At 48.3% G+C, this 21,796-nt stretch overlaps 1 protein-coding gene across 9 annotated transcripts in view; it reads left to right on the plus strand.

Annotated features, from left to right (window-relative positions):
- LDB1 (LIM domain binding 1) overlaps positions 1–21,796 on the plus strand; it is a 228,660-nt gene that overhangs the window by 155,908 nt on the left and 50,956 nt on the right. The window contains exon 1 of one of the 9 annotated variants that reach the window (XM_073595474.1): positions 18,409–18,890. The exons of the other annotated variants lie outside the window; for them this stretch is intronic. The gene's annotated coding sequence lies outside the window, so the exon portion shown is untranslated. Of the gene's footprint in view, positions 1–18,408; positions 18,891–21,796 lie in introns of those variants that run through there. 9 annotated transcript variants of the gene reach the window in all.

A 21,796-nucleotide genomic window follows, 5' to 3' on the forward strand; every position in this document is an offset into this window, starting at 1 on the left:
CAAAGTGACAGGTCCTCTTCATAGCAAGTTATATTCCCATTGCACTCCTTGATGGGAAAATTCCGGAGTAGGGACGCGCTGCGGCCACAACCGGCTGGGTCACCGGTATCAATGTATTTATTATAGGTCAGTTTCTGCGCTTTATATGTGCTGTACCTTAACATCACTCCTCGCCCCCAAGGAGCTTACAATCTAAGGTCCTTATCTCACTTACTAGGACCAACTTAGACAGGAGCATGTCTTTGGAGTGTGGAAGTAAACCGGAGTACCCGGAGGAAACCCACGCAGGCACAGGGAGAACATGCAAACTCCAGGCAGGTAGTGCCGTGGTTGGGATTCGAACCAACGACCCAGATAGAGAAGAATGTTTAGCCAGCACACCATGGATCCATATAATATAGTCAAGGTATTTATTAAAGCAATCACAGTGTAATTATTGATAGTGTAAGGTTTCAGGGGCATATAGGGCGCCTTTGTCAAGCAAGTGATGGCTCTCCTAGTAACAACCCTACTTATGCTGATATTATTCCATGCCACGCTTCCATTCATCTTTCGGAGCCCCTGGTAATAGCTGGGACTTCAAGGTATGGGGGTGCATGTGACCATTATTCCCAAGAGACAGTGCTCAGGGATCTATCCTAAGGCCCAAACACTCTCATGTAGGAGCGAAAAGGAGGTCATGAACCCTGCTTAAGCTCCAGCATAGACCAAGACAACTGTAAATGCTCCTCTATTCCACGCTTCCACGCCAATCCATTCGTCTTTCAGAGCCCCTGGAAATAGCGGCTACTTAAAGGTATGGGGGTGCATGTGACCTTCTCCGTTTCCTCCCAGGATACAGTGCTTGGGGGCTGAGTGACCACTTCACAAGTCCCCAACACTCTCATGTAGGAGTAGATATAGTATGAGATCCTTAATACTGTGTAAGCTCTGAAACAGTGCTTATCTAGAGATTGGACCAACCATACTCAACCAGAGTTACATGGATCCCTAGGGTTCCTCCAGAGGTTCTTAGGGGTTTTTTCAGATGTGGCTGATGGACATCCCCTGTAAGGAGCATTCTTCCCACTGACCACCAATGTAAGGAACATTCTTCTCACTGATCACCAATGTAAGGAACATTCTTCCCACTGATCACCAATGTAAGGAACATTCTTCTCACTGATCACCAATGTAAGGAACATTCTTCTCACTGATCACCAATGTAAGGAACATTCTTCCCACTGATCACCAATGTAAGGAACATTCTTCTCACTGATCACCAATGTAAGGAACATTCTTCTCACTGATCACCAATGTAAGGAACATTCTTCTCACTGATCACCAATGTAAGGAACATTCTTCTCACTGATCACCAATGTAAGGAACATTCTTCTCACTGATCACCAATGTAAGGAACATTCTTCTCACTGATCACCAATGTAAGGAACGTTCTTCTCACTGATCACCAATGTAAGGAACGTTCTTCTCACTGATCACCAATGTAAGGAACGTTCTTCTCACTGATCACCAATGTAAGGAACGTTCTTCTCACTGATCACCAATGTAAGGAACGTTCTTCTCACTGATCACCAATGTAAGGAACATTCTTCTCACTGATCACCAATGTAAGGAACATTCTTCCCACTGATCACCAATGTAAGGAACATTCTTCCCACTGATCACCAATGTAAGAAGAATTCTTCTCACTGATCACCAATGTAAGGAACATTCTTCCCATTGATCACCAATGTAAGGAACATTCTTCTCACTGATCACCAATGTAAGGAACATTCTTCTCACTGACTTCCCTCCTCTTTGCAACACAAAAAGTTATGGCTTTGTATACAGCTTACACTTTTTTTTATATAAACTTGTTTTTGTAAGAGGAGGTGATAGGGAGGATGGGGGGGAATTATTTCACAACACACATCTGGCATCCTGTGCAGTTATATCGGAGAATTAAACCACCAACCGTCATGCAGGGCTCTAGTCTGCACTGTAAAGCAACTTCAGTATTAAAGAACATTTAAACCCAACAACAGAAAATAAATATATTGCAGCTCACCAGTTCTTAGGTGTAGGGTTGGTCCCCTCATAATGGGCACAGACCACGGGACTCAGCACAGGGATGGTGGGAACCCCTCATAATGGGCACAGTGGGTGTGCAGACCTGGGAACTCAGCACAGGGATGGTGGGAACCCCTCATAATGGACACAGCGGGTGTACAGACCCGGGAACTCAGCACAGGGAAGGTGGGAACCCCTCATAATGGGCACAGCGGGTGTACAGACCTGGGAACTCAGCACAGGGATGGTGGGAACCCCTCATAATGGACACAGCAGGTGTACAGACCCGGGAACTCAGCACAGGGAAGGTGGGAACCCCTCATAATGGGCACAGCGGGTGTACAGACCTGGGAACTCAGCACAGGGATGGTGAGAACCCCTCATAATGGGCACAGCGGGTGTACAGACCTGGGAACTCAGCACAGGGATGGTGGGAACTCCTCATAATGGGCACAGCGGGTGTACAGACCTGGGAACTCAGCACAGGGATGGGGGGTACCCCCATAATGGGCACAGCGGGTGTACAGACCCGGGAACTCAGCACAGGGATGGTGGGAACCCCTCATAATGGGCACAGCGGGTGTACAGACCCGGGAACTCAGCACAGGGATGGTGGGAACCCCTCATAATGGGCACAGCGGGTGTACAGACCCGGGAACTCAGCACAGGGATGGTGAGAACCCCTCATAATGGGCACAGCGGGTGTACAGACCCGGGAACTCAGCACAGGGATGGTGGGAACCCCTCATAATGGGCACAGCGGGTGTACAGACCTGGGAACTCAGCACAGGGATGGGGGGTACCCCCATAATGGGCACAGCGGGTGTACAGACCCGGGAACTCAGCACAGGGATGGTGGGAACCCCTCATAATGGGCACAGCGGGTGTACAGACCCGGGAACTCAGCACAGGGATGGTGGGAACCCCTCATAATGGGCACAGCGGGTGTACAGACCCGGGAACTCAGCACAGGGATGGTGGGAACCCCTCATAATGGACACAGCAGGTGTACAGACCCGGGAACTCAGCACAGGGAAGGTGGGAACCCCTCATAATGGGCACAGCGGGTGTACAGACCTGGGAACTCAGCACAGGGATGGTGGGTCTCTTTAACAATCATGGGTTTCGCAGCACAGAAGCTGAAAATCCGTTAGCCAGTTGCAGTGAGATATCTGTATCGGCAGCAGATGGTGGTGGGCCATGTGGTGCTGGGAGATAGGTGGAACCAAATGTGTGTTCGGAGATACTGGAGATCTTTCACCAACTCCACCGATATTAGGAAATAATACATTTCATGAATTGTTAACGGCAGGGGGAAAAAATTAGCTGTTCGTTTCTGTTTCCAATAACAAAGACATCCCAGCCCTTGTAAAGGGGGTTCCGCGGACTCAATGTCTGCTGGTGGCCCGTGATCGTGGCAAGGAGAGGCAGAACAGGGAGATGCCTAGTGACATGACAGGGATCTACTGCTCCCAGTGATCTCTGTCATGTCCAGGTGAACCCCCCTCCCCCCCACAATTAGAACACACTGAGGGAACACACTTAACCCCTTGATCGCACCCCTAGAGTTAACCCCTTCCCTGCCAGTGACATTTACACAGTAATCAGTGGCTATTTTTAGCTCTGATTGCTGTATAAATGACAATGGTCCCAAAAAAGTGTCAAAACTGTCCCATCTGTCCGCAGTCGCAGTCCCGATAAACGCCGATCGCCGCCATTACTAATAAAAAAAAAAAAATAATAGTAAAAATGCCATAAATCTATCTCCTATTTTGTAGACGCTATAACTTTTGCGCAAACCAATCAATAAACGCTTATTGTGATTTTTTTTTTACCAAAAATATGTAGAAGAATGCGTATTGGCCTAAACTGAGGAAAAAAAAATTTTTGGGGGGATATTTATTATAGAAAAAAGTAAAAAATATATTTTTTTTTTTCAAAATTGTCGCTCTTTTTTTGTTTATAGCGCAAAAAATAAAAACCGCAGAGGTGATCAAATACCACCAAAAGAAAGCTCTATTTGTGGGGAAAAAAGGACGTCAATTTTTTTGTTTGGGTACAACGTCGCACGACCGTGCAATTGTCAGTTAAAGCGACGCAGTGCCGTGTCGCAAAAAATTGCCTTGTCATTAAGAGGGTAAATTCTTCCGGGGCTGAAGTGGTTAAAGCAGATTTCTCCATAAAGAGGACCTGTCATCCTTATTTCTATTACAAGGGATGTTTATATTCCTTGTAATAAGAATAAAAGTAATAAGAAAAAAAAATTAAACATTAAAGAGACAGTGTAAAAATAAGAAGTAAAGGGGACAGGTGGGCAGTGAGGTAATGTGGGGACAAGGGGTATTATTAATTATTATTATTATTATTAATAATATTATTATTTCTTCTCGGGGATAGGTGGGCAGTGAGGTGATGCGGGGACAGAGGGTATTTTTTTTTTTTTTTTGGGGACAGGTGGGCAATGAGGGGATGCTGAGGCAGGGGGTATTATTATTATTATTAATAATATTTTTTTCTCTGGGATTGGTGGGCAGTGAGGTGATGCGGGGACAGGGGGTATTATTATTATTTTATTTTCAGGGACAGGTGGGCAATGAGGGGAAGTGGAGACAGGGGGAATGAAGATTATTATTATTAATATTATTACTTTATTTTTGGGGATGGGTGGGCAGTGAGGTGATGCAGGGACAGGGGGGTATTATTAATATTATTATTATTAATAATTATAATATTAATAATAATAATAATAATATTTTATTCTTGGGAATAGGTGGGCAGTGAGGGGATGCGGGGGCAGAGGGGATGAAGATTATTATTATTAATATTATTATTTTATTCTTGGGAATGGGTGGGCAGTGAGGGGACGCGGATTCAGGGGGATGAAGATTACTATTCATATTATTATTATCATTGATTTATAATTATCATTATTATTACTATTTTATTCTCAGGGATTGGTTGGCAGTGAGGTAAGGTGGGGACAGGGGGTATTATTATTTTCGGGGATGGGTGGGCAATGAGGGGATGCGGAGGCTGGGGGTATTATTATTATTATTAATAATAATAGTATTATTTTTTTCTTGGGAACAGGTGGGCAGTGAGGTAATGCGGGGACAGTGGTTTATATTATTATTATTATTATTATTATTAATATTATTATAATTTTATTCTTTGGGACGGGTGGGCAATGAGGTGATGCGGGGACAGAGGATACTATTATTATTATTGATATTATTATTATTTTATTGTCAGGGTTGGGTGGGCAGTGAGGTAATGCAGGGACATTGGGTAATATTATTATTATTAATAATAATAATATTATTTTATTCTTTGGGGCGGTGGGAAGTGAGGAGATGTGGCGACAGAGGATACTATTATTATTATTGATATTATTATTTTATTGTCAGGAATGGGTGGGCAGTGAGGTGATGCGGGAACAGGGGGTATTATTATTATTTTATTTTTGGGGATGGGTGGGCAATGAAGGGACGTGGAGGTAGGGGGTGTTATTATTATTGTTATTATTAATATTATTATTTTATTCTCGGGGACGGGTAGGCAATGAGGGGATGCGGAGCCAGGGGGTTTTATGATTATTATTATTTTATTCTTTGGTATGGGTGGGCAGTGAGGTAATGCGGGGACAGTGGGTATTATTAATAATATTATTTTTATTAATATTATTATTTTATTCTTTGGGACAAGTGGGCAGTGAGGTAATGCGGGGACAGTGGTTTTTATTATTATTATTAATAATATTATTATTTTATTCTTTGGGGCGGGTGGGAAGTGAGCTGATGCGGGGACAGAGGATATTATTATTATTATTGATATTATTATTTTATTGTCAGGGATGAGTGGGCAGTGAGGTGATGCGGGAGCAGGGGGTATTTAATATTATTTTATTCTCTGGGACGGGTGGGCAGTGAGGTAACGCGGGGACAGTGGGTAATATTATTATTAATATTATTATTTTTTTGTCAGGGATGGGTGGGCAGTGAGGTGATGCGGGGACAGGGGGTATTATTTCTTATTTTATTCGGTGGGCAATGAGGGGACGTGTGCGATAGGGTGTGTTATTATTATTGTTATTATTGATAATAATATAATTATTATTTTATTCTCAGGGATGGGTGGGCAATGACGGGATGCGGAGGCAGGGGTTATTATTATTATTATTTTATTCTTTGGGACGGGTGGGCAGTGAGGTGATGTGGAGACAGATTATATTATTATTATTGATATTATTATTTTATTTTCAGGAATGGGTGGGCAGTGAGGTGATGCGGGGACCATGGGTAATATTATTATTATTATTATTATTATTATTAATAATATTATTTTATTCCTTGGGGTGGGTGGGAAGTGAGGTGATGTGGGGACAGAGGATATTATTATTATTGATATTATTATTTTATTGTCACTGGGGGTCAGGGGGTATTATTATTATTTTATTTTCGGGGACAGGTGGACAATGAGGAGATGTGGAGGTAGAGAGTATTATTATTATTATTATTATTATTAATAATAATAATAATAATAATAATAATATAATTATTTTATTTTTGGTGAGGGGTGGGCAGTGAGGTGATTTGGGACAGGAGTTATTATTATTATTAATATTGATATTATTTTATTCTCGGGGATGGGTGGGCAGTGATGGGATGTGGAGGAAGGGGGGGGGTGAAGATTATTATTATTGTTTTATGATTATTACTATCAGCATTTTTTTGCAGTATTATTATTATTATTTTATTCTGGGGGGGGGGCGGGGGGCAGTGCGGTGACGTATAAAATGGCACATTTCTCTTCTCGCCCCCCTGTCAGCTGTCCGATATTTACGCATTTATTACCACCCCGGGGCCGCCTGTCCAATGAAAGGGGCGGGCTGGGACTTTTTTTTTATTATTTATTTTTGGGGTCAGCCATCTGTCCTCTCTTGTAACCGGATCGCCACCCCCCCCCCCCCCCTCCTTAGTACGCGGATTACTGATGACCTCGAGGCAAATCTGCTGCAGGGGTTGGGAAGAGGGACGATCGCCAACAAAGGAGGAAAGTGTGTCACATCGCGCTCGGGAACCAATCCTGGAGCTCTCCCCCCCCGGGCCTGGCAGGCAACGCACAGCCATTGTACCCGTACACTGAGGGGGGGCTGCCGGTAATCACGGCGTGTCGCCACAAACGCAGACTTCGGGGGGGCCACACGCGCTTTCATTTTATTATCCTGATCGATGTGCAATTGATTGAAAAAACAATCGCATTTACAATAGTCGTAACCTGCCGTTTGAACGATTTAGACTTGATTTCAATCCGCTCGATCGGGCGGAGACGATTGGCCAAAGAGGAGTGTTGTTGATCTTCTTCGGTCAGCAGGACCGAGATTCGCTGTTCCTGAATACGATCGTATTTCCATCGGTCAGATTATAAGACTGCATGGTGGAAACAGAGATGCGATCGATAATTTATGATCGTAAATTACCATCCTATCCTTACTGTCAATTCAAATCCACTTCCCTGTGTGCGGCGTGTCAATCAGGGTATTGACTATAGATTGATTATTCCTATCGGAAGAGATCGATCAGAAAGGAAATCAATCATTTATTAACCCGTTTCAATACCGGGCACTTCCACCCCCCTTCCTGCCCAGGCCAATATTCAGCTTTCAGCGCTCTCACACTTTGAATGACAATTACGCCGTCGTGCACATATGACATTTTAATCATTTTTTTCACACGAATAGAGGTTTCTTTTGGTGGTATTTAATCACCTCTGGTTTATTTTTTGCTAAACAAAGGAAAAAAGACCGAAAACTTTAAAAAAAAATAAAGAAAAAACATTTTTCATAGTTTGCTATTTCAAGGGGTATGAATACTTTTTCAGGGCACTGTACTCGGCCTAACATCATCTTTCACATTTTAGCCAAAACATTCGATCAGTTATGAACGGTAAAATCTCGGCTCAATAATTCTTGTGATCTGTATTGTGTTGGGGAGGTTTTTCGGTCTCTCCTTTCCTGAAGACACTTTTAGGAGTCGAGAAGAAATCTCTCCATAATGAGGGAAGATCCGGCGGTAGTTGTCACCAGGAGACCACATAAGAAGATTTCCCGGGAATTCCTGTTCCGGTGACAACTGCTAAAGTTTTGGATATGGAAAGAGTTTGTGCTGATGGTGGGGGAGGGAAGGATATGAGAGTACAGTGTCTCACAAAAGTAAGTACACCCCTCACATTTGTGTAAATCTTTTCTTCTCTCTTTTCATGGGACAACACTGAAGAAATGACACTTGTCTACAATGTAAAGTAGTGAGTGTACAGCTTGTATAACAGTGTAAATTTGCTGTCCCCTCAAAATAACTCAACACACAGCCATTAATGTCTAAACCGCTGGCAACAAAAGTCAGTACACCCCTAAGTGAAAATGTCCACATTGGGCCCAAAGTGTCAATATTTTGTGTGGCCACCATTATTTTCCAGCACTGCCTTAACCCTCTTGGGCATGGAGATCACCAGAGCTTCACAGGTTGTCACTGGAGTCCTCTTCCCCTCCTCCATGATGACATCACAGAGCTGGTGGATATTAGAGACCTTGCGCTCCTCCACCTTCCGTTTGAGGATGTCCCACAGATGATCAATAGGGTTTAGGTCTGGAGACATGCTTGGTCAGTCCATCACCTTTACCCTCAGCTTCTTTAGCAAGGCAGTGGTGGTCTTGGAGGTGTGTTTGGGGTGGTTATCATGTTGGAATACTGCCCTGCGGCCCAGTCTCTGAAGGGAGGGGATCATGCTCTTCTTCAGTATGTCACAGTACATGTTGGCATTCATGGTTCCCTCAATGATCTGTAGCTCCCCAGTGCCGGCAGCACTCATGTAGCCCCTGACCATGACACTCCCACCACCATGCTTGACTGTAGACAAGACACACTTGTCTTTGTCCTCCTCACCTGGTTGCCCCCACACACGCTTGTCACCATCTGAACCAAATACGTTTATCTTGGTCTCATCAGACCACAGGACATGGTTCCAGTAATCCATGTCCTTAGTCTGCTTGTCTTCAGCAAACTGTTTGCAGGCTTTCTTGTGCATCATCTTTAGAAGAGGCTTCCTTCTGGGATGACAGCCATGCAGACCAATTTGATGCAGTGTGCGGCGTATGGTCTGAGCACTGACAGGCTGACCCCCCCCCACCCCTACAACCTCTGCAGCAATGCTGGCAGCACTCATACGTCTATTTCCCAAAGACAACCTCTGGATATGACGCTGAGCACGTGACCTCAACTTCTTTGGTGCACCATGGAGAGGCCTGTTCTGAGTGGAACCTGTCCTGTTATACCGCTGTATGGTCTTGGCCACCGTGCTGCAGCTCAGTTTCAGGGTCTTGGCAATCTTCTTATAGCCTAGGCCAGTGATGGAGAACCTTGGCACCCCAGATGTTTTGGAACTACATTTCCCATGATGCTCATGCACTCTGCAGTGTAGTGGAGCATCATGGGAAATATAGTTCCAAAACATCTGGGGTGCCAAGGTTCACCATCACTGGCCTAGGCCATCTTTATGTAGAGCAACAATTCTTTTTTTTTTTTTCAGATCCTCAGAGTTCTTTGCCATGAGGTGCCATATTGAACTTCCAGTGACCAGTATGAGAGAGTGAGAGCGATAACACCAAATTTAACACACCTGCTCCCCATTCACACCTGAGACCTTGTAACACTAACGAGTCACATGACACCGGGGAGGGAAAATGGCCAATTGGGCCCAATTTGGACATTTTCACTTAGGGGTGTACTGACTTTTGTTGTCAGCGGTTTAGACATTAATGGCTGTGTGTTGAGTTATTTTGAGGGGACAGCAAATTTACACTGTTATACAAGCTGTACACTCACTACTTTACATTGTAGCAAAGTGTCATTTCTTCAGTGTTGTCACATGAAAAGATAGAAGAAAAGATTTACAAAAATGTGAGGGGTGTACTTACTTTTGTGAGATACTGTGTGTGCTGATGGGGGTGGGGCACATACTCTCCTATCCTTCATTCCCCCACCATCAGCACACACAGTATCTCACAAAAGTAAGTACACCCCTCACATTTTTGAGTGAAGGATAGGAGAGTATGTGCTGATGGGGGTGGGGTGGGGGAGCAAAGCATAGCAGAGTATCTGCTGGCAGGGAAGAGAGGAGGGGGTGGAGTAAAGGATAGGAGAGCATGTGCTGCTGTGGGCGGGGCTCTTCTGGTAGTCAGTGTGAACGCAGTCATAGGTGTGTGCGGTCCCAGTCCCCTCCCCCCCTTTTTATTGAACCCCGGAGCCCCCCCTTACTATTTTCTATGGAGGGGGTTGTAGTCCAGCGTCCATCTCCAGGTGTCATTTGACTTTCCTCCCCATCCACATGGGGGGGTGACAGTATCATCAGACCGAACGTTCCTCCGTTTAACAAGAATCCCGCCGTGTTCCCATGGCAACCGCACTGATTTGCATCAAATCGGAGGACCGGCATAAAACTCACTGGGGAGAGAAATCAGCACAAGTCGCTGTAAATGTATAATGTACGCCGCGCCGCGCGTCCGCCGATTCCCGGACGCAGATCTGCAGAAGATTTACATTGTTTCTATTTGTAACGTCCATCATCATTAAAGCTGAACTCCGGGGAGACATGAAAGTCACAAATTCACGCCGCTCTGAATTCATTAATACTTCATTGAATGTCGCTTTTTTTTTTTTTTTTTATGCCAACTGAACATTACCTGGGCAGCAGAGCTCAGACTGGAAGAGGAGGAAGCAGCACAAGGAGCCAATCTGTCCATGTGCTGATAGGAGGAGAGAGCAGAGTGACAGTGACTGTACCGTCCTGTCACACTCCCACTTCTTGTTCTTAGTGTTTTGCAGGTTTCAGCACTGTGATAATTTGACTGACAATTACTCTGTCATGCAACATTGTATCCAAATGGATTTTCTACCATTTTATTGAGACAGATAGAGATTTATTTTGTATACTTTATTTTTTATAAACTATATGAAAGAAAACAAGAGTGAAAATTTAAAAATGAAGGTTCGCATTTCTTGAGACCCTAAAATGATATGGTCAGTGCGTCCTTTTTATGGTCAGTGGGCCACCTTTAGGGCCAATGCACCCCTTTTATAGTCAGTGCACCCCCTATATGGTCAGTGAGCCCACTTGTATGGTCAGTGTGCCTCCTTTATGGTCCGCGCACCCCCTAGATGGTCAGTGGGCCCCCTTTTATGGTCAGTGGGCCCCCTTTTATGGTGAGTGTGCCCTTTTTATTGTCAGTGGGCCCCCTTTAGGGCCAATGCACACCTTTTATGGCCAGTGCACCCCCTATATCGTCAGTGGGCCCCTTTTATGGTCAGTGCACCTCCTATATGGTCAGTCAGTGCACCCCCTATATGGTCAGTCGGCCCCCTTTCATGGTCAGTGTGCCTCCATTATGGTCAGTGGGCCTCCATTATGGTCAGTGGGCCCGCTTTAGGGTCAATGTTCCCCTTTTATGGTCCGCGCACCCCCTAGATGGTCAGTGGGCCCCCTTTTATGGTGAGTGTGCCCCCTTTTATAGTCAGTGTGCCTACTTTATGTACAGTGTGCCCCGTTAAGGGTCAGTGCACCCCTTTTATGGTTAGTGCTCCTTCTTAATGGTCAGTGCACCCCCTTTATTGTCATTGTGCCCTCTTTATGGTCAATGCACCCCTTTTATGGTCAGTGCGTCTCCTTTATTGTCAATGTGCCCTCTTTATTGTCAGTGTGCCCTCTTTAGGGTCAATGCCTCCTTTATGGTCAATGCACCCCTTTTTATGGTTAGTGCACCCCCTATATAGTCAGTGTGCCCCTTTTATGGTCAGCATGCCCTGGAAGGACTGTTGCAATATTGTAACCAAATCCCTCTGTCCCTTGCTACTCTTCAAATGTCCTTCTTCCTGCTCTGTGGTATAGACCCCCACCCCAAAAAAAACTATATTTTGTGTGTGTGTGTGTGTGTGTGTATATATATATATATACACACACACACACACACACACACACACACACACACACACACACACACACACACACACACACACTATAGGGGTGTATTAATAAAAAAATTGCACTGCTATTCATTCTGTGAAACTGCACGTACATTCGTTCTCTGAGTATGGGGACAAAAGCAAATGTCACTAGGCTATTGTCTCTCCAGGTCGAATATCATTCATTCACAGAGTAGAGAGCATCAGGAAAATACAGCCTTATGTCCACTAGGTGGCGCTGACGATCATAGCCAAAAAGTATTGCTCGCCTACAATCATCAGCTCCATCTAGGGGCCATAATGTGGTATTTTTCTGATTCACGCTATACTTTGTGAATGAATAACATTCGACTTGGAGAGAAAATAGTTTAATACCATTTCATTTTTGCCCCCCATTCACGCAGAATGAATGTATACGCCGTTTCACTGAACAAACAGCTCTGCAAATGCTTGAATAAATACACCCTTATGTAACTGCCTGACCTAAACCGCTTCTATAACTCGCTACCTGAATGGATGTGGTTAATATGGGTCGTTATGTGTGGGTGTTTGTGGTCACATTATGGCCACTAGAGGGAGCTGAGAATCATAGGAAATAAATACTATTACTGTACTATGAGGCGTCAGCGCCACCTGGCGGCCATAATGTGGTATTTTCCTGATCCACTTTCTGAGTGAATAACATTCGATCAGCAGTAAAAAAAAAAAAAGTTTAACCTCTTACACAACGGATCATGTGACCAACAGGCCAGCCAATCACGATGGGGCGGACTCTTTTTTTGCCACTGAATTGGCAACCCATTCATGTCAATGGACGCTGTGACGCAACACGCCATGACGAAAAATGCCGTGATACAACATGCCATGACGAAACACGCCGTGACGAAACACGTGCACCACATATAAAAAATAACAATGGGCCCCTCCTGGGTCTGAACTGCGATTGGTTTTCTGACACACACATGCAGATGTCTGCTCGATTGATTCAGAAATGACTCGGCCAAGTCAATATCAATCAAGTCGAGTCCTTCATTGGAGGGTCTTTGGTTGGCAATTTTTAAAAAAAATGTAATCTGATTAGTTTGGTCGTATTGAGCAATCGTGTCGGCGTGTGGCCGCCGCAAATGGATCCGCCTCCAATCGTGATTTTCGGTAAACGCTGCGTGGAAAAATCCCGCAGATGTTGTATTGTTGGATATGAATCGCTGGTGAATCCGTTGTTTGCAATTGCTCCGGATCGATCACAGATTGCTTTGTGTATGTCCACCTTCAGGCTAAAATCCCCTTTACCTGGCTATATGCTATATATAAAATCCGATTGTACAATCTCCTTTATACCGACCATACATTATACAATCTGATTGTACAATATCCTTTAAATTTTATAAAATCAGCCGATTCAGTAATAACCGTTCAGACCGGTCTTTGCATGGTTGCTGGTGAATCTAAAGGAGATTATACAATCAGATTGTATAGTGTATTGTCATTATAAATGAGATTGTACAATCAGATTGTATAGTGTGTTGTTTGATCTGTTGCTTTTAAAAAAAAAAAAAAACGTGTTTACTTCCACCCTGGAGAGGAAGTGATTGAATAATGCATGGTCAGCGTACAGCAGCTTGTATGGTCGGTAGAAAGGAGATTGTACAATCAGATTGTATAGTGCTTGTAAAAGAAAAAAAAAACATTTGTTTGATCCTTTGCTTTTAAAAATAAACGTGCAAACCGGAATGCAGGGAAAAAGCTACACAAGCTACTTTGCCGTGTTTTTGTCGCATGAAATGAAACGTGCGTTTCAAAAATCGCTAGTGGTGAATGGGACCTTGCGTTGCATTTCTGTGCGTTTGCATTGCAAAAAAATGCCGCCTGCTCTAACACAACGCACAAAAACACATGCGCACCGTTGCACCCGCACAGCCCGATGACAGGAATGACACCCCAAATGTGGCGAGTTTTTCGTCTGCGGTTAGAAATCTGCGCAAAGCTCGACACTCACAAAAGGTGCATGAGCTTTCTTCTGCCAGAAAATGAATGGGCGGTCCTAAGCGTGCGGCCCTTCAAAATGTGCAATATGTGCGCAACACCTGACGTCACGCGTCCCCCTGCAAGCGATCCGCCGCAACAAGGGCTCCCTGTAAGCGATCCACCTCAACAAGGGCCCCCTGCAAGTGACCCGCCACAACAAGGGTCCCCTGCAAGCGACCGCCCACAACAAGGGCTCCCTGCAAGCGACCCACCGCAACAAGGGCCCCCTGCAAGCGACCCACCTCAACAAGGGCCCCCTGCAAGCGACCCACCTCAACAAGGGCCCCCTGCAAGCGACCCACCGCAACAAGGGCCCCCTGCAAGCGACCTTCCACAACAAGGGCTCCCTGCAAGCGACCCGCCGCAACAAGGGCTCCCTGCAAGCGACCCGCCGCAACAGGGGCTCCCTGCAAGCGACCCGCCGCAACAGGGGCTCCCTGCAAGCGACCCGCCGCAACAGGGGCTCCCTGCAAGCGACCCACCTCAACGCCTGACGTCACGCGTCCCCCTGCAAGCAACCCACCTCAACAAGGGCTCCCTGCAAGCAATCCGCCACAACAAGGGCCCCCTGCAAGCGACCCGCCTCAACAAGGGCCCCCTGCAAGCGACCCGCCTCAACAAGGGCCCCCTGCATGCGACCCGCCTCAACAAGGGCCCCCTGCAAGCGACCCGCCTCAACAAGGGCCCCCTGCAAGCGACCCGCCTCAACAAGGGCCCCCTGCAAGCGACCCGCCTCAACAAGGGCCCCCTGCAAGCGACCCACCTCAACAAGGGCCCCCTGCAAGCGACCCGCCTCAACAAGGGCCCCCTGCAAGCGACCGCCTCAACAAGGGCTCCCTGCAAGCAATCCGCCTCAACAAGGGCTCCCTGCAAGCAATCCGCCTCAACAAGGGCCCCCTGCAAGCCACCCGCCTCAACAAGGGCCCCCTGCAAGCCACCCGCCTCAACAAGGGCCCCCTGCAAGCCACCCGCCTCAACAAGGGCTCCCTGCAAGCCACCCGCCTCAACAAGGGCTCCCTGCAAGCGACCCCCATCAACAAGGGCCCCCTGCAAGCGACCCCCATCAACAAGGGCCCCCTGCAAGCGACCCCCATCAACAAGGGCCCTCTGCAAGCGACCAGCCTCAACAAGGGCCCCCTGCATGCGATCCGCCTCAACAAGGGCTCCCTGCAAGCGACCCGCCGCAACAGGGGCTCCCTGCAAGCGACCCGCCGCAACAGGGGCTCCCTGCAAGCGACCCACCTCAACGCCTGACGTCACGCGTCCCCCTGCAAGCAACCCGCCACAACAAGGGCTCCCTGCAAGCAATCCGCCACAACAAGGGTCCCCTGCAAGCGACCCGCTTCAACAAGGGCCCCCTGCAAGTGACCCGCCTCAACAAGGGCCCCTGCAAGCGACCCGCCTCAACAAGGGCCCCCTGCAAGCGACCCGCCTCAACAAGGGCCCCCTGCAAGCGACCCGCCTCAACAAGGGCCCCCTGCAAGCGACCCGCCTCAACAAGGGCCCCCTGCAAGCGACCCGCCTCAACAAGGGCCCCCTGCAAGCGACCCGCCTCAACAAGGGCCCCCTGCAAGCGACCCGCCTCAACAAGGGCCCCCTGCAAGCGACCCGCCTCAACAAGGGCTCCCTGCAAGCAATCCGCCTCAACAAGGGCTCCCTGCAAGCAATCCGCCTCAACAAGGGCCCCCTGCAAGCCACCCGCCTCAACAAGGGCCCCCTGCAAGCGACCCGCCTCAACAAGGGCCCCCTGCAAGCGACCCGCCTCAACAAGGGCCCCCTGCAAGCAATCCGCCTCAGCAAGGGCTCCCTGCAAGCAATCCGCCTCAACAAGGGCTCCCTGCAAGCCACCCGCCTCAACAAGGGCTCCCTGCAAGCCACCCGCCTCAACAAGGGCTCCCTGCAAGCGATCCCCATCAACAAGGGCCCCCTGCAAGCGACCCCCATCAACAAGGGCCCCCTGCAAGCGACCAGCCTCAACAAGGGCCCCCTGCATGCGATCCGCCTCAACAAGGGCTCCCTGCAAGCGACCCGCCACAACAGGGGCTCCCTGCAAGCGACCCGCCGCAACAGGGGCTCCCTGCAAGCGACCCACCGCAACCAGGGTCCCCTGCAAGCGACCCGCCTCAACAAGGGCCCCCTGCAAGCGACCCGCCACAACAAGGGCTCCCTGCAAGCGACCCGCAGCAACAAGGGCTCCTTGCTCCCTGCCGCAACAAGGACACCCAAGGAGTAGCCCACCAGAAAAAGGGCACCCTACAAGTGACCTGGTGCAACAAGGGCACCCTGCAAGCAACCCAACAGAATAAGGGCACACTGTCGAGCATCAAACTACAGCAAGGGCACCCTCACGCATCCCAGAAGAGCAAGGGCATCCTGCAAATGACTCACTACAACAAGGGCACCTAGTGAGCATCCCAAAAGAACAAAGGCACCCTGAGTGACCTGACGCAACAAGCGCACCCTGCGAGTGACCTGATGCAACAAGGGCACCCTGCAAGCAACCCACCAGAACAAGGGCACCCTGCAAGCAACTCATCAAAACAAGGGTTCCCTGTGAATGACCCACCAGAACAAGAGAACCCTGCAAGCTTTCCACTACAACAAGGGTACCCTGCGATCATCCCACCTGAACATGAGCACCCTGTGAATGACCCAGAACAAAGGCACCCTGTGAATGACCCACCAGAACAAGTAAACCCTGCGAGCTTTCCACTACAGCAAGAGCACCCTGCGATCATCCCACCTGAACAAGAGCACCCTGAGACGAATATCACCGTCTGCCTACACTGCAAGTGACCCACTTCAGCAGGGGCACCCTGCGAACGTCCCAGCACAACAAGAGCACCCTGCGAGCAACCTAGGAGAACAAGGACACCCTGGGACAACCTAGCAGAACAAGGACACCCTGCAAATGACCCACCACAATAGGGGCACCCTGCGAGCAACTGCAATAAGGGCACCCTGAAAGCTTCCCGCCCTAACAAGAGCACCCTGCGAGTACCAACTAGAATAAGGGAGAACAAGGGCACCCTGCAAGCATCCCACCACAACAAGGGCACCCTATGAGTGTCCCACTGCACGAGCACCCTGTGAACAACCCACCCCAATATAGATACCCTGCAAGCGACCTACCAGAACAAGGCCACCCTGTAAGAAACCCACCCTAATAAGGGCATCCTGAAAGCGACCCACCACAACAAGGTCACCCTACGAATGGCCCACCACAAGGGCACCCTATGAGTGTCCCACTGCACAAGCACCCTGTGAGAAACCCACCCCAATATAGATACCCTGCAACCAACCTGCCCTAATAAGGGCACCCTGAAAGTGACCCACCACAACAAGGGCACCCTACGAATGACCCACCACAAGGGCACCCTATGAGTGACCTACAACAACATGGGCCCCCTACGAGCGTCCCACTACAACAAGGGCACCCTGTGAGTGACCAACCACAACAAGGGTGCCCTACAAATGACCCACCACAAGGGCACCCTATGAGCAACTCACCACAACAAGCACCCTATGAGTGACCTACCACAACAAGGGCACCCTATGAGCGTCCCACTACAACAAGGGCACCCTGTGAGCAACTCACCCTAATAAGGGCATCCTGCAAGCGACCTGCCACAACAAGGGCACTCTATGAGCGTCCGACTACAACAAGGGCACCCTACGAGTGACCTACCACAACAAGGGCACCCTGCAAGCAACCCACCACAAGGGCACCCTACTATGAGTGACCTACCACAACAAGGGCACCCTACGAGTGACCCATCACAACAAGGGCACCCTACGGGCCACGCACCACAACAAGGGCACCCTACGAGCAACCCACCACAACAAGGGCACCCTACAAGCAACCCACCACAACAAGGGCACCCTATGAGCCACCCACCACAAAAAGGGCACTTTACGGGGAACCCACCACAACAAGGGCACTTTACGGGCAACCCACCACAACAAGGGCACTTTACGGGCAACCCACCACAACAAGGGCACCCTACGAGCAACCCACCACAACTAGGGCACCCTATGAGTGTCCAACTACAACAAGTGGACCCTGCGATCAACACACACCAGCAAGGAAACCTTATGAGCGTCTGACTACAAGGGCACCCTACGAGTGTCCCACCACAACAAGTGCACCCTGCGAGCGTCCCACCACAACATGTGAGCGATGCCAACCCAGGAGCATTTCCTGAGCTTTGTGTCCCTCCACCCACCCCCCCTACAATAAGAGGAATCTCCCCTTCTGCCTCCTCTTGTCTTTTGTTGTCCTTTCAGCCTATGGCTGCTCCGGGTCCCTCCCAGCCTCTTCCTCCTCCTCCCCATCCCCTGTATTCATGAGAGCCAGAGTGAGCGAGGAGCAGCCCTAGAGAGCTGGAGGGGGAAGGGTGCAGGACAGGCCACCTCCTGGGGCCTCATTGTGGGAGACACATAGAGAAGAGGGGGGGGGAGTGTGAGAGGACTGGAAGGCTCCTGTAGGGACCCACCAGCACAGGGCCCAGCACACAACAGGCCAGGAGCAGCCATTGTTGAGGAAGAGAGCCCAGCAAACAAAGGCCCGGCCTCCCCTCCCCAGCCTCCTGCCCCCTCAGCCTGCCATTATCTCCAGGCCCAAAGCCTGCAACCACATTGCATTCCAAACCTGACATTGGTTTTCTTTTTCTTTTTGAATTTTTGGATTTCCTCCCTCACGGCAGACATGTCTACGCTCCCGGTGTAGGGTTGTTTATCCCTTTTTTTTTTTTTCTCTTTTACCCCCCCCCCCATCCTGTTTTGGGTGCTTTGTTTCTTAAGGTAAGTGCATGTATGCTTTTGTATGTAAGAGGGGGAGGGGTGGTTGGGGGTCACTTTAAGGGGGTGCACCTACAAGTGACGGAGGCCTGCGAACGCATTGTATGTAAAATGGGGGAGGGGTAGTTAGGCTGGTGGTGGGTCACTTTAAGGGGGGGGGGGGGTTCACTTTTAAAGGGGTTTACCTACATGTGTCGGAAGCCTGTGTACACTTTGCTTTGTATATGAAAACTGGTCATGGGGGAGGGTTAGTTGGGCTGGTTGGGGGTCACTTTAAGGAGGGGGGGGGTCACTTTAAGGGGGTGCACCTACAGGTGACGGAGGCCTGCGAACTTATTGTATGTAAAACTGGCACTGAGTGTAGGGGAGGGATAGTTGGGGTCACTTTAAGGAGGGGGGGGGTTTCACTTTAAGGGGGTGCACCTACAGGTGACGGAGGCCTGTGAACACACTGTATGTAAAACTGTCCCCGAGGGTAGGGGAGGGGTAGTTGGGCTGGTTGGGGGTCACTTTAAGGAGGGGGGGGTTCACTTTAAGGGGGTGCACCTACAGGTGACGGAGGCCTGTGAACACACTGTATGTAAAACTGACACCGAGGGTAGGGGAGGGGTAGTTGGGCTGGTTGGGGGTCACTTTAAGGAGGGGGGGTTCACTTTAAGGGGGTGCACCTACAGGTGACGGAGGCCTGTGAACACACTGTATGTAAAACTGACACCGAGGGGAGGGGTAGTTGGGCTGGTTGGGGGTCACTTTGAGGAGGGGGGTTCACTTCAAGGGGGTGCACCTACAGATGATGGAGGCCTAAAAATGCATTGTTTTGTATGTAATGAATTCACTGGGGGGTGGGGTAGGGTTAGTTGGGCTGATTGGGGTAACCCTAAGGGAGGGGGGGGATCACTTTAAAGGGTGCACCTACAGGTGACGGAGGCCTGTGAACGCATTGCTTTGTATGTAAAATGGGCAACGGGGGGGGGGGGGGGGCGGAGGAGGGGTTGTTGGGCTGATTGGGGTAATTCTAAGGGGGTGGCACTTTAAGGGGTGCACCTACAGTTGACGGAGGCCTGCAAACGCATTGCACTGTATCTATAACGGGCAACGTAAATGCAAAGGGGGTGGTTGGGCTGGCGGGGTAGACTTTAAAAGGGTGCACCTACAAGTGGGGGGGGGGCGCTGCAAATGCATTGTTTTGTATGTAAAATGGTGGTGGTGGTGGGGGGGGTCATGCACAAGTGACAAACTCATCGCCTTCCAGGCCTCTCATAACAATAAAGTTTGCGTTTCATCTTTTTTTTTTTTTTTTTTCTTAAAGCGATAGGCTGGATTTAGTGACGCGCTATCTTTTTATTATTGATTCCTGTACTTTTGTATTTGATCCGTTCTGTGATTTTATACGACTGTGAATCCTCCGGGGGCAATAACTTTTGATACGTACGGGGGGGGGGGGGGGGGGAGCGGTGATCCTAGAAATGCGCGCCCCCCCATGTAGATCTGAGTTTATTATGAGTCACAAAGCCTCCCCTGTGGAGGTGATTGGGCGATTGTACGTTCGCAGGGCGCACACATTGGCAGACGGAATGGAAATTGCGCCTCCATGAAGTACCGGTTTGTGTGACTTGCGAACGTTCGGTTGGTTTAATAGAAAATTATAAATCTTAGTTGCAGAGATCGATATGTCTGGCGATGAAGCATCAGGTTAAATAAAATGATATGTATATTACACACACACACAATGCATCCTTACAGCTGAATTCCAGGTGTCCTGTCACTTTAAATGCTTCTGTTGGGTCAGCTTGGCCCGAACAAAGTATTTAAAGTGACAGGACGCCTGAAATTCAGCACCCATGCTACAATCTTTGTACAATTCAGCTTTATACTTCTCAAAACTTTTGTAATATAATGGACCTACCAATCAGACGGGCCCTTGTTGGTGGTGGATCTGCCCGTACGATCGGATTGTGATGTGTATGGTCTGCTCTAGCTGTATAAGCAGACAACCCGAGAGCGTAGGTGTTATTAGAACTGTAATGTCTGTGTATGCGGGACCGACAGGTTAGATGCCGTTCGTATTTCGTAATTTTTGTTAAGCGATTTAACGTGCATTTCCATGTGTTGCGCATAGGGCAGCCCATTCACTTAAGTGGGAGCGACAAAGGAGCTCCAGGACCATTTTTTTTTTTTTTTTCTTTGAACCAAGCGCATTTGGCGACTCTCATCTTGACGTGATTTTCGTGTATTTTGTTGTGCGACAATCGCAGCAAAATCGCACTGCGTTTGGGTGCCATTAAGAAACATTGGCACCGCAAGCGCGTCGTGTGTTTTGCCGCAATTTTTGGCCGGAATTTTGTGCCTTGTACCAGGAAGTGTTTCTCTCTTCTTCTTTTTTTTTTTTTTTTTTTTTTTTTTTTTTTTTTTTTTTTTTTTTTACATGATTTTTGCATGTTGCTCATAACAAAATCATTCCATGCTTGGGGTGCAAGTGTGATTTAGAATTGTGGGTAGAAAGGCGGTGATTCTACTCGCAATTCCTAATCGGTAAGTGTGCACGGGGCCTTGTAATGTGAAAGGAAGGGGGAGGGGGTGATGTGTACAAATTTAATTCTTTTATATGATGCAAATGTTTTGTTTCATGTAACTTTTCCATCAAAACAATAACACAATGTATCAAAACACACCAGAGCACTTTGTATCACTTTGTATGACTCGGCCTGAATGACTCTGAACTAATTTCCTCTCCTTTTGTACAACGCCACCAAATATGTCAGCCCTTCATCCAGTTGGTGCTCACCGCTGACTTTATTCTGCTGGTGGCCACTTATGCCTGGATATTTGCAGACGTGTTATAATTTGTCATTATTATTATCCCCTTTGCGCCGACCATATGCAAATTTGCGTTCATGGCTTGAAAAGTT

This window comes from Aquarana catesbeiana, linkage group LG08 (genome assembly GCF_042186555.1).
Source record: "Aquarana catesbeiana isolate 2022-GZ linkage group LG08, ASM4218655v1, whole genome shotgun sequence".
Lineage (NCBI taxonomy): Eukaryota > Metazoa > Chordata > Amphibia > Anura > Ranidae > Aquarana > Aquarana catesbeiana.